Below are 14,433 nucleotides of genomic sequence, written 5' to 3'. Positions count from 1 at the left end.
TAGGCAAAAGCCCTTCATGAGGAATGAGGCTGGGAACCTCCGGGGTGGAGAGATAAATGAGAGGGGAGTAGGGCTGGGGAGAAGGTAGCTGAGAGTGCATGAGGTGGTCGGAGGTGGGAGTAATAGGTGGGAGTGGATAGGTGGGAAGGAAGATGGACAGGGAGGACAGGTCATGAGGGCAGTGCTGATCTGGAAGATTGGAACTGGGATAAGGTTGGGGGAGGGGAAACGAGGAAACTGGTGAAATTCACATTGATGCCATGGGTTGCAGGATCCCAAGGCAGAAGATGAGGTGTTCTTCCTCCAGTTGTCAGGTGGTTAGTGTTTTGCGATGGAGGAGGCCCAGGACCTGCATGTCCTCAGCAGAGTGAGAGGGGTATTGAAGTGTTAGGTCACGGGGAAGCGGAGTTGGTTGGTGCAGGAGTCCCAGCGATGTTCTCTGAAGTGCTCTGCGAGCAGTCTGGTTTACTCTATTTTATCTTAATTTCTTTTGCTTCATAAATGATTGAAAAAACCAAATCTGCAACTTTGCGTTCTTATGCTTTGACAAGAAACAACCTCAATAAAGCTAAGATGAATCAAAGTATGATCTATTGAGCCAGATTTCAGTCCGGGATGTGACTTGTCTGATAATAACATCAACTAAAATCAAAACACTATCTGGAGGATTAGAATATAATGGAAAACATTTGCTTTAGCTATACTGTTTCCTGGTTAGACCACATATTAGACTGTACCTGGAATACTGTGGACAGTGGACCTTAGAAATTTTTTGAAGTGAGTACAATATAGGTTTACACTGGTAACCGAGGGTTTAATTACAAAGAAAAAATATATAGATCTACGTTGTAATTACTGGAATTTGAGGATTAAGAGTGATTTGATCAACATTTTCAAAATATGACAGGGGATAGACAAACTCGATACATTAAAGGTAATTCTAATTGTTAAGGTGTCTCACCCAAAGGAGAAATAAAATACATAATAGACCCAGAACTTTCCAAAATGAAGCTTGGGTGGAATTTCAGAACTCAGATCTACCAATGGCAATTGGTGCCAAATCAATTATTAATTATAAATGTGAGATTGTAAATTTATGCAGTAAGGAAATAGAGCAAAGGTGGGATAAATATGGTGTGGGACCACAGATGAAATTAAACAATGCCTCATTTTGTTCAGATGCTGAAACACGATTATTGTAGCTGACCCATTATTGAGTATCTTAGCTTAAATATAAAATGTGGAATGACACAACATGCATTATTCACCCCAGGTAGCAAGTAATGCATTTAATGTCACATAACTGTTCTTACTCAGCACAGGTTAGAATCTTTACCTCAAACATTGCTATAATGTCATTGCACCATTAACAGTGGACCTCAGCACATCAACCTCTAAGGGTCAGAAACTAGTTTTCCATTTCTGAGGTATTGATTCAAGGTGATCCCAGACTGAGTTGATGAAAATGTTCTGTCTGATAGCAATAGTATGCACAAACTTAACCCCTTTCTTTGATTAAATGACTCACTATAAAAGCCTTCCTAACTTGTCACTAATTGCTAAAAGTGGCACATAGTCGCATGAGGAGAGGGCTCTTCTGTGTTTGAGATGGAGGTTTACTATGTACATAATAAAGTGAACATTGCTGTACACTGAACAGAGCTGTTCTCAATCTGCTGTTTGATTTTGAAGTGGGAGCCTGCATGGAAAGCTTCCAATCCATAGCATAAGCTCAACATTAGTTCAACATTTGACTGTAATCAGAAAAGGAGTATGTAATAGTTTGTGGATGTAATTCCAATCTAGCACGGAGCATCTCTGCAGCTAAGAGGTTTTGGCACAGGCTGCCTCAGGTTATATTTGCAGTATAATAATCCCTCTATGATTTTACTTTGCATCACTGACTCATTTTGTCATCCAAACCTAGTATTAAATGTTTGAGCTGAGTCTGGGATGAAACATTGTTGTGCATTACAACTGTGGAGTCCAATATACCTACTTTCCTGTCTATGGATAGATCCTGTCTTATCCATGTGGTGGTCTTGGCTTGTTCAAAGTCGAAGGGTTCGCAAAGAAAAATGCTGTTTCCTACCGGTTGCCAACTGAATATCTCAGAGCATTTCCAGCACACAAGACTTAGGAGCTGGAATAGGTAATTTAGCTTGTTCAGCCTCCTCCACCATTTGATAAGCATATGGATAATATTCTTATAGCCTTAACTGCAATTTTCTGTCTGACCCCTGCACCCTCCTATAACCCTTGGCTGCTTGGTTGATCAAAAACACTTGTATATTTAATAGCCCAGCTTTTATCTTCTCTGGAAACAAACCCCAAAGGCTAATAGACCTCCAAGAGAAAGTATTTCTCCCCATCTCAGTCTTAACGGGAGACCACTAATTTGTAAACTGTGTACCCCAGTTCTACACTGCCCCACATGGGGAAACATCCTTTCAGCATATAGCCTGTCTAATCCTTTCAAGATCACAGATTCACAGAAGAGTAACAATGAGAAAGGAGGCCCTTCAGCCCATCGTGCCTTCACTGTCTTGTTAAATGAGCATTATCTTGTGCTATCCTCCTACTTTGTCCCCATACTCTTGCACATTATTTTTTTATAAAAATAATCATTCAATGCCCTTTTGAATGTTTCTTGATTGAAACTGCCTCCACCACATTTCCAGGCAGTGCTTGCCCAACCCTAACTACTCGCTGAGTGAAAAGGTATCCCCTCACCTCACCATTGCTGTTCATTATAACTCTATGCCCTCTTGTTTAAATCACAGAATCCTCCTCACCGTGGAAATCAGGCCACTTGTCCCATCAAGTCCATGCTGACCCTCTGAAGAGCATCCCACCTAGACCCATTCCCTTATCCCTGTGACCCAACATTTTCCATGGCTAATCAACATAGCCTGCACATCCCTCGACGTTATGGGCAAGTTCCTTGGCTAATTCAATCCACCTAACCTGCACATCTTTGGACTGTGGGACCAAACCTGAGCACCCACAGGGAACCCACGCAGATTATGGGGAGAATGCCGAACACAGAGAGTTGCCGGAGGGTAGAATTGAACCTGGGTCCCTGGCACTGTGAGGCAGCAGTGCTAACCACTGAAACACTCTGCTTACCTTTTTGTCACTTTTACAAGGCGGAATAGTTGCGTGCCAATGTTTTGTAATCTCATTACCTTGATACTTGATACTCCATCCAATCTTGTGAGGAACTGGGCAGCTGCAGAGGCCTCCTGGTTCCTGCTATGTTTTGCCTTTCTATAAGCTTAATTTCACAAGGTTACGATAAATGACATGAGCGAGAAGCAAGGTAAATCTGAAATAAATGTGTTCTCTTTAATGCAGTTGGATGCTTTCAGCTGCCTGATTGTTTAATGAGTGCTATTTTAGAATAAGGATATCATTTGGAAGGGCTAATGCCAACCGTTCAGGCAGTGAAGTGTGTGGATTGGGGATTTAACCTTTTATTAAAGTTCTGTCATCAAATCTACACATCGAGGAAATGACTCCACCGAAGCATTCACTGAACAAAACAGAATAACTCAACATCCTTATTTAAATTAGTGCGATGTTTTTTTTTCAGATTAGACTTAGAATAGTGTCATGAGATACAGTAGCAGTATCCCAACCTCCGGGAAAGAAGACCAGGTTCAAATCCCACCTGCTCCAGAGATCTGTCATAAAAATACAATCAAAAGTATATAGAATTTTGAATGCTCTTATGCATATTCACAAAGTGCGAGGAAACAATGATTGTTGCGCACCTTTCTCGATATAACTTTCCCAATTCACTTACACTGTGGGGACTTGCATCTTTGGCTTCTGCTCCATGAGATCCACCACATTGCATTTTACTGCACATTATAGGAAAAGAGCTAGACCCAGTAATTTTGCTGGATAGATCTCTTATCTGTGTTGGTGATGTATTGATTCTCTTGCGGTCTGAATGCACTGAAAATGAGTTATGCATGTTTTTAAGGTTAGTTTTACAGTTCCTGCCATGATATTTATACAGCTAATCGAACAGTGGTATTGCACATTGCTCCCAGTCACTGCTGCACATGCCAATTAACTGGAGCGTTACATGACTTGGCATCTCTTACTCACAGAGCAGAAACCTCCTAATTTACTCAGTGCCATTGTGTTTCCTGAATTATGGATTCATTGAGCTCATTAAATATACAGTTAGCAATAAAGTATCACCCCTGGGCCACCTGTAGCCCACCTCCAATTTATCAGTGGTGTCCTGGCATAGTTAGTGCTTCAAGTGCCTTGACATTGCCAGTCCTGACTCTGGAATGGTGAACAGAGACCATCATGGAAATCTGCATTGGATAAAACTGAGATAAATTCCATGTCTTCTCTTGTACAGCTCGAGAGCTGAAATGTAACCTATTTTTCCCAGAGAGGTACAAGAATATGGAACCCACCACCATGTAGAATAGCTTAAATCCATTTGAGGAGAAACTAGTTTGTGACCTTTGAAGCAGGGGGACACTACCACTAAGTCATAACAGGCCTTCTACATGATAAACCATGCAGTTTGCCTTCACTACTCAAACCCCAAATTGGAATCTGTCAGATGAATTAGTATGGGGATAACCACTAACCAGGTGAGTAGGATAAATCTGAAATAAAGGGGTTGTGTTTAATGCAGTTGGATGCTTTCAGCTACTTGGTAGTTTAATGAGTGCTGGTTTAGAACAAAATGCTCTTCTGGATATTTCAATGTCTGCTTGAAGGAGCAGATGGCACCTCAGTGATAATTGGGTTGGCCGAGCAGTTTTTATGACAAAGCATATCAACCTACTTTTCAAGTTCGCTGTTCATTTCACTTTGACAGATTTGTAAAGAAACAGAAAGTTTAGGCTGATGTAAACCTTACAGCATATGAATGTGTGTCAACTCAATGCAGTTGGAGAAAGAAAAGGCTGCACATGGAGGAGATTAGAGCCAAAATGTCTGGCTCTGGAAAAGCAAAGCAGGTCAGGCAGCATCCGAAGAGCAGGAGAATCAATGTTTTGGGCATAAGCCCTTCATCAGTGGCCAGATATATTTATTTGATTTTCTTTGTACAACACTGCACTCCTGCAGTACTGCACTGAAGTGTCAGTCTGGATTGTATGCTTACTTCTGTAGCAGGACTTGAACCTGTAGCTTTCGGACTCTGTTAGTGAGACAAGCTGACATTTCTAAGCTTCAAGAAAGGCTATCGTTGTGGTAAATAATAAGCACTGTCTGACTGCTGCTTGTGAGGACTAGATAAAGCATTAAGAATTAAATCTCTGTTTTATTTCAAACACTTTCTTTGTAATGGTAAAAGAAGGATAATAAATCTTCACAAATCTTTTACTAAAAAATTTTACTATTGAGAAATTTTGCAAATTGTGCACGTTCCTGCTGGCTGTCTTCAGTTGCTCTGCGAAGAAACATCGAAACAATGTCCAGGATTTTCAAATAGTCTGATGTCTTGAAGCAAAAGCATTCATGATGGTATAAAAAAACAAGTTGGAAGCTATCAAGGAAAATTTTATTGTGTTTTAAGTCTGCAAAGTTTTTTCGTATTTTTATTTCCTTTTAAACCTTTATGTGGATGTTGAAACTTTAAGTAAAATAACAAACAAAACAATAGCGAACATGGCCAGTGTGGATTCAACCACTTCACCTTCTCCTTTGGACCTTATGACTGGATGTTCGGGATTACTGTTTTAAAAAGATACATTTTATTGAAGCATCTCATCTTGGACTCATCAGGGCAATTTGCAAAAATTATCAACTTGAGGAGGGGAAACTAACGTTTATGCTACATGAGGGGAGATTGCTGATTAGTTGGCAAGTGGATCCGGATTGACCCATGGAAAAAGCACTTATTATTAATGATTGACAGTTAACTGCTAGGTTTTGATTTACTTATAAATCAAACAGTTTGAATTGGATTGGTCAGGCGATTGCATTGACAAATGAACTAGTGAATAGCTACCTGCTCAATTGTGTTGATGTAAGCACAGTGTGTGTACATATTCCTTCTGTCACTATAAAGAACTGGTCTTATGTATTAATGCAGCTTCTAGCACAGGCAGGTACACCCCACTGTGGCCCTGACTGACAATCCTAAATTAGTCAACAATGGGATATTTAATCATTCCAGTAAATGTTGTCCAATTGCAGAACACATTTATCATTGGGCACTGTGTTCTGTATTTTCTAAGTGTCAGCAAGTTAGGTACATCAGTACCTTGTTTATTGCAACCAGCAAATGCTGTGTGATACAATTATCCAGTCTTTGGGCTATAAAGCCTCCATATCTGGCATCACAACAGCACTGAAATTAATATACCACATTACCCATTTGTGTGTTGGGCAGGATGTTTGTTTTGGCTGACAGCAGTATCCTGTTGCGAACATCACTCTTTTCACTTCTAAATGTTAGTAGTGTGAAAACAACTTCATCTGTTTCTCAAATGTTCAGATACCCCACTCTGGCAAGAGAATCTGAAGTAGCCTGTGAACTTCTCCAGACTATATGTTTTAACACCTTTTGCGAGCTCACGCAACATATTGTGAGAAATGGTCTGATCAGGGTAGCCAGTATACACTCTATTTAACCACAAAGCTTGCATGATGAACAATTAGCTTGGACCCTATTATGAGGTTGCTGATAATGCTAATCTTACTGCATGTGAAACTAGGAACCCCAATGTGTATACTGACCAGTGAAGGTAGCTTAACGATAATAGATAATCTTGTGGCTAATTTCCAAACTACAACCGCATGCTCATTTGACCGTTCCATTTCCAATGTGAATTCAAGCGCATTATAGAGCCCATTAAGATAAATAATAAAATGTTTACATGGAGGTGTGGTTTCAAATGCAGCTAATGTATCATCTAAATATTGGCAAGGGGTGAAAGGTTACATATCATTCCATCAAAGACAACTCCTCATGGAACTGGTTCTAGAGGATATCTCAGGGACAACATCAACGGTTGGGCACACATAGTATCATGAGAACAGAGCTCAACTGCATGAGTTTCTGAGTTTATTAGTTCAATAAATTCTGATTCACGCCACAGTGACAAGTCTAGACTGCCATGGTACAGTGCTGCATTGCAAGTGTCTGGACTTCCTTCAGTGGTACGTTGGTGAATAGGCCAGAAATGTCCATTGTGCACATGGAAACTGCAATGTGCAAGTCTTGTATGTACTTCATAAATGTAAACACACTGGTTTTAAACTAATTCAACATTAGATGTAATTCTGCAATTGGACAGCATTTACTGGATAAGCCTGAGGCTGTGAAGAATTAAACTGACAACAATTTAGGATAAAATCAACGAGGTAAAAACAATGACTGCAGATGCTGAAAACCAAATACTGGATCAGTGGTGCTGGAAGAGCACAGCAGTTCAGGCAGCATCCAACGAGCAGCGAAATCGACGTTTCGGGCAAAAGCCCTTCATCAGGAATAGAGGCAGTGAGCCTGAAGCGTGGAGAGATAAGCTAGAGGAGGGTGGGGGTGGGGAGAGAGTAGCATAGAGTACAATGGGTGAGTGGGGGAGGAGATGAAGGTGATAGGTCAAGGAGGAGAGGGTGGAGTGGATAGGTGGAAAAGAAGATAGGCAGGTCGGACAAGTCAAGGAGACAGTAACTGAGCTGGAAGTTTGAAACTAGGATGAGGTGGGGGAAAGGGAAATGAGGAAGCTGTTGAAGTCCACATTAATGCCCTGGGGTTGAAGTGTTCCCAGGTGGTGAGGGAGCGGCGGTGAAGGAGTCCCAGGACCTCCATGTCCTCGGCAGAGTGGGTGGGGGAGTTGAAATGTTGGGCCACAGGGCGGTTTGGTTGATTGCAATTTAGAGGTTGGTGCACTTGTGTGTACTGGAAGCTCCATGCATCAGTATACATGGTCCTGTTCTTTGCAGACAGTGAGGGCAGGTATGTGCATTATGCCTTTTTCAACAAAAGAGGTGACAGCCACTTGTTGGTTCATTTCTGAAGGCAAGGCCCTGGCAAATTAGAATTGATCTGTCTGGTTTAAAATTTAAGCAAAATCTGGCAGTTAGTTGTCAGTCATCAGTAATGGGTACATTCTCTAAGGCAGTGCCTCTACCGATTAATTAGCATTCTGCACTCAGGCAGTACAAATGTTTGTGTTCCCCTTGAACTATTATTTTTATGAAATATCTTGATGAGTCCAAGATTAAAAGCTTCAACAAAATTGAGGTAGCATGGCAGCTCAGTGGTAGCTCACATCGCCAGGGACCAGGGTTTGCTTCCTGCCTTGGGTCACTTCTTTGCGGAGTTTGCACATTCTCCCTGTGTCTACACAGATTTCCTCCGGGTGCTTTGGTTTCCTCCCACAATCCAAAGGTGTGCAGGTCAGGTGATTTGCCATGCTAAATTGCCCATACTGTCCAGAAAGTGTGCAGGTTAGTTGGTTTAGTTGTGGGAAAGGAAGGGTTATAGGGATGGGTGAGTGTGGATGGTGAGAGTGGACTGGATGGGTTGAATGGCCTGCTTGCACACTGTCAGGATTCTATGAAGACGTATCTTTTTCAGCAGTGCTTAAGGTCTGCACTACCAAGTGACCATTCATTATGGAGAAAGTGTTGCGGAAATTAAGTGAATTAGGACAATCACATTATGGGTAAGACTATTCAGGTAGCAGGTAACCACTAAATTTTGGCTACTTTCTTCAGCTGTATTGCATAATTATTTATTTTATTAACTGATTTATTAATAAACTTTATGTAGTAAGCAAAAATAGAAATATACATTGGATGAATCAACATTTGATAGAGAGCATATAAAAATGAATCAGATCTGCCTCACAGCTCCAGAGACCTGGGTTCAGACCCCGCCTCAGGCAACTGTCGGTGTGGAGTTTACACATTCTCCCCGTGTCTGCGTGGATTTCCTCCGGGTGCTCCGGTTTCCTCCCACAGTCCAAAATGTGTAGGTCAGATGAATTGGCCATGTTAAATTGTCCGTAGTGTTAGGTGAAGGGGTAAATGTAGGGGAATAGGTCTGGGTGGGTTGCTCTTCGGAGGGTTAGTGTGGACTTGTTGGGCCGAAGGGCCTGTTTCCACACTGTGAGTAATCTAATCTAATCTAAAAGATTCTTCAAGAGCTAGCTATCAAAGTTCAAGGATACAGAAAATAGAATCAAGAATAGGCCTTTCAGCCCTTCGAACCTGCTCCACCATTCAATAATATCATGTCTGATCATACAACTAATTTCCCTGTTCCACTGTCTCTCCCTATCCATTCAACCCTTTAGCTCTCAGAACTAATTCTAACTCCTCCTCGAAAACATTCAATATTTTGGTCTCAAATACTTCCTGTGCCAGAGAATTCCACAGCCTCACGATGCTCTGGGTGAAGAAAGTTTTCTTCATCTCAGTTCTAAACGGCCTACCCCCTTTCATTAAACTGTGACCCCTAGTTCTGGACTCTCTGGTGATCAAGAACTTCCTGTTACCCCAGTTTTCCCTGTCTCGTTCTGTTAGAATTTTGTAGATTCCCTTCAAATGTATCATCATTCTTCGAAATCTCAGTGAACATAACCATTATCGATCCAGTCTCTCTTCATATGTCAGTCCTGCCTACCCAGGAATCAGACTGACAAACCTGTCAGGAGATCAAAACTGCACACAATACTCCAGGTGTAGACTCCCCAAGGCCCTGTACAATTGTGGGTTCACGGTGGCTCACTACTGCCTCACAGAACCAGGAACCCAGTTTTGATTCCAGCCTCAGGTGACTGTGTGGAGTTTGTACATTCTTCCCATGTCTGCAGGGTTTTCCTTTGGGTGCTGTGATTTCCTCCACAGTACAAAGATGTGTAGTTTAGGTGGATTGGCAATGGGAAATGCAAGTTTACAGGGTTAGGGATGAGGGTTTGTTTCTATGTAGGATGCTCTTTGAAGGATTAGTCATAGAGTCAAACAGCATGGAAACAGACCCTTCGGTTCAACCTGTCCACGCCGACCAGATATCCCAACCCAAACTAGTCCCACCTGCCAGCACCATCCCATATCCCTCCACACCCTTCCTATTCATAATCCATCCAGATGCCTTTTAAATGTTGCAGTTGTACCAGCTTCCACCACTTCTTCTGGCAACTCATTCCATACACATACCACCCTCTGTGTGAAAAGGTTGCCCCTTAGGTCTCTTTTATATTTTTCCCCTCTTACCCTAAACTTAAGCCCTCTAGTTCTGGACTCTCCCACCTCAGGGAAAAGACTTTGTCTATTTATCCTATCCATGCCCCTCATGATTTTATTAACCTCTATAAGGTCACCCCTCCGCCTCCGATGCTCTCGGTAAAGTAACCCCAACCTGTTCAGCCTCTCCCTATAGCTCCAATCCTCCAACCCTGGCAACATCATTGTAAATCTTTTCTGAACCCTTTCAAGTTTCACAACATCTTTCTGCTACGATGGAGACTCAATGAGCTGAATGGCTTGCTTCCACACTGTAAGGATGATAAGATTCTTCTATAATTGCTGCATGTCATCTCTCCAAGTCAATCCTTGCACTATGAAAGCCTTTTACCTTCTTTACTGCCTTGCCGCCCCATCATACTTACTTTCAGTGACTGGTGTGCAAGGACACCCGGGTCTCATTGTACCTTATCCTTTCCCAATCTATCCCCATTCAGATTAGAATCTGCCTTCCTGGCTTTTCTACCAAAGTGGATAACCTTATATTTATTAGTCATTGTCTGGAAATGTTCCAGGAAAATTTATTGTCCGTTTTTCCGTTATCACTCTATTTTAGCTGTTCCAGCCCTGGATTCTAACTGCTCAAGTAATTAGTTTGTTTGTTTAATGATTTTTGAGTCTTTGTTTAAAGTTTCCACACATGACTAAGTAGAACAGAGACAAAAACAAATGTAGTTGGAAAAACTCAGCAGGTCTGGCAGCATCTGTGAAGAGAAATCAAGGTCAATGTTTCGGGCCTGGTGACCCTTCCTCAGAATTTCCTCAAAACTGGACCCAAAACATTAACTTTGATTTCTCTTTGCAGATGCTGCCAGACCTGCTGAGTTTTTCCAGCAACTTATGTTTTCGTTTCTAATTTACAGCATCTGCATTTTTTTTCAGTTTTTATAAAGTAGAACAAAGGTCCAATACTAACTGGTGGAAATTTGACATTGCAATCACTGCAAGTGATCTAATAGTTAGAAAACAAATCCCTGATTTTTAGTCTGTGGAATAAAGAACAATCACTTGATCATTGAAACCATGCCCCATATATGGAGATTACAGTACAGAAACAGGCCATTCGAGACAGTAAGTTCTTTCATTCTCCAGTTAGGCTTCCTTTTATGTTATTTCATCCCAGTCCATAAACATCTCCTCCTCTTTCTTTCTTGATCACATACTTAGGGCAGGTTGGTGGCTCAGTGTTTAGCACTGCTGCCTCACAACACCTAGGACCCAGGCTGGAAGCTACCCTTTGGCAACAGTCTGTGTGGAGTTTGCATGTTCTCCCCGTGTCTGCGTGGGCTTACTCCCATAGTCCAAAGATGTACAGGTTAGGTGGATTGACTGTGGGAAATGCAGCATTACAGGGATAGGGCTGGGTGGGATGCTCTTTGGAGGGTTGGTGTGGAATCGATGGGCTGAATGGCCTGCTTTCACACTGTAGGGATTCCATGATTATTGAGCTTCCCCTTAAGGTCCCTCTATGCTATTTATTTTCACTTCTCTGTGGGCAGAAATGTACAAGGCCCCCTGCTGGTGAATTTGCGGGTGGCAGAGGAGGGAGCCTGCAGCAAATTGCTTGTATGGCCTTACTATTTGTTGTCCCCCCACCCCCAACCCCCAAAATGCTCACAATCCCTTAGCGGGATGGAATGCTCCTATATAGACCCATCTGCTCACGTGTGCACTGATTGAAGGACTGGTGTGGCCTGCAATTTATTTTTAAGATGATGTCTTTGTGGGTCATAAGTAGTAAGAATGATTCTTTGGCTCCTGGAAGAAGAGTTCAGGGCCTTCCCAGTGATCGATTCCACTCCTGCTTTGTGCCCGGGATTCCCATTCACTGGATGCAATTACCAGAAATGCCACTGGCTCTTTCCAATGGTCTGTTCCGACCATCTGCCAGCACACTCCAGCTGCTACTTCCCACTGATTCGCAATCATTCTTGTCAGGTTCAGGAAATTGTCTGATATATATTAATGAGATCCTGACATTAGGTTTTGTCCACACTGCCTTTCCCCAGTTCACCTCACACCCCTATTTAAAATAGACACCAAAGGCTAACGTCTTACTTGAGATGAATTTTGGGAAGTGGCAACCTTTTAATCAAAAGTGAGCCAGAGACATAGCAATATTGCATTTGATGGCTGGTTAGCTATATTTGCAGACCTTAATTCACTCAAAATCACTGCCACTGTATTATTGATGGTGCTTCAGCTGAGTGTACCTTTTATAATATTCCATTGTTCATCCTCCAAATATTTGCTGAAATATTAATTAAAAGAGAAGGAATGCCTAAAGGGAGAGCCTACAGTACAAAGTACTACCCAACATGCATTATTGAACAAACAATGAAGAATGTAATCCTGAATTCCAAGAGCTATCTTTGATTCTGTGAGGCATTCTCCCTCCTGTGGAGACCCGTCGTTGATGGTCTTTTGTTGCTGCATCTGTATATTGTGAGTTAGCTTGAGCCTATTCGAAGGTCCATATTAAATTATATGGACATCGTCATTTCAGATTGCCTTCGTAGATGATATAAGATGAGGCAAGGGGTAATATCCAAAGTGTACCAGGTACCACCAGATGGACGCCCCTTGGGGTAGAAATCCATCTGGGACTGAGCAGTGATCAGAAAACTGGTCACAACTTGTCAGCAGTTGGCACTAGATGGACACGGATAAATTGCAGCAAAATCCTTTCACCTTGCCACATATTAATACATTGTACAGATAAGTCTTCAAACTTTAATCTATGACTTATGGTCATTTTCTGTTTATTAATTTCTGCTGAACAACCTAAGCTCACTTTTTGTTTTTGTTTTATTAAATTTGTTTGTGTCATGCAGGAACCTGGCAAATCGATTCCCCTTTCTGTTCAGTTTCTGGAAAATGGTATTGCTGGATAGAATTAGATTTTAACTTCAACTAAATTCTTTTCTCCTAACCCCTCCCCCACCCCTGCAATCCAGAAGCATAGGGCCCAATGTTAACTGATTCAATGGGTGGGTTTGGGTCAGTTGCTGGGGATTAAAGTTCTGGAAATGTTTTATGATACAAGCCCGCTTTCCCTCCAGCCCATTTCTGCTTTAAACTGAGGTCAGAAGGAGAGCAGGTGACCAATCTGATCCAATGTGATGGATTAGAATTTTAACCATGACAATGTGGCCATGTGCATCATTACCATTCAGTTTTGAAATGTAATAGCTGTTAGCAGGGTTCCAGAGCATCAGGAATACATGTGTTATTAATTTCTTTATATATGTCTTTGTACTCATCCTGTTCTGAAATCTTACCTCTGGAGCAGGTGGAACTTGAAGCCTCCTAATCTAGAGACAGGGACGATATCACTGCACCTCAAGAGGCTTTGAAAAATCTTGTTCAGATACATTGATGAAGATATTGGTAACTTAGATATTTATCACAAGAGAGGGCTTTTGTGGTAGTGTTCCTTCCTTTGGGCCTGGAGACCCAAATTGAGGTCCCACCTGCTCCAGAGGTATGTAATAACATCTCTGAACAGGTAGGATAGAAAGCTCATTATAATGAGAGATGGAGTGTCTTTGGAGAGGAAGCATGTGGTGTTTACTGGACTTCTGTCCCAGGTGGGCCCCACATCGATTAGAATGTGTACGCACTACCCAAGACCAAACTTGTTCATCTCAGTTTCATTTAGAATTTTGACTCTTGTTACAGTGCTCCTTTAAGCAGTTTTCACATATTAATTTGACTTGATTTGTATCATTTAATATGTTTTTATAAGAGACTGGGAGGGTGAGGCTATTGTGGCACAGTGATAAAGTATCAGCCTCTGGGCTAGAAGGTTAAGGTTCAAGTCACACCAGCCCTGGAAGTCTGTCCTGACGTGTCTGAACAGGTTCAGTGAATAAACCCATTTAGGGAAGTGTTCATGTCCACTTTCATATTTTGCTGACTGGTTTGGGATTAGATTAACATCCTGCAGTGTTCCTGAATGGGAATCCGATGGATTCTAGTTCTTCACAAGTACGCTCGAGTGCCTTCACACCAATGCCTCCCAGAGCCCAAAGCTGTGCAGGTTAGGCGGATTGGCCATGGGAAGTTGTCTGTAGCCTCCAGGGATGTGCAGGTTAGGTGTATTAGCTAGGGATAGAATGGGGGTTTGAGTGGAATGCTCCCTAGAGATTGGTGCAGGTTCATTGGGATGAATAGCCTCATTCCATGTTGCAG

The 14,433-nt window shown here is 42.0% G+C and overlaps 1 protein-coding gene across 2 annotated transcripts in view; it reads left to right on the top strand.

Annotated features, from left to right (window-relative positions):
• Positions 1-14,433, top strand: part of LOC140486476 (cell adhesion molecule DSCAM) — a 693,577-nt gene that overhangs the window by 79,110 nt on the left and 600,034 nt on the right. The gene's annotated exons all lie outside the window — the stretch shown is intronic.

This window comes from Chiloscyllium punctatum, chromosome 15 (genome assembly GCF_047496795.1).
Source record: "Chiloscyllium punctatum isolate Juve2018m chromosome 15, sChiPun1.3, whole genome shotgun sequence".
NCBI classification, from domain to species: domain Eukaryota; kingdom Metazoa; phylum Chordata; class Chondrichthyes; order Orectolobiformes; family Hemiscylliidae; genus Chiloscyllium; species Chiloscyllium punctatum.
Note: the sequence above shows the minus strand (reverse complement) of the source record. Positions and strands in the feature narration are given on the sequence as shown.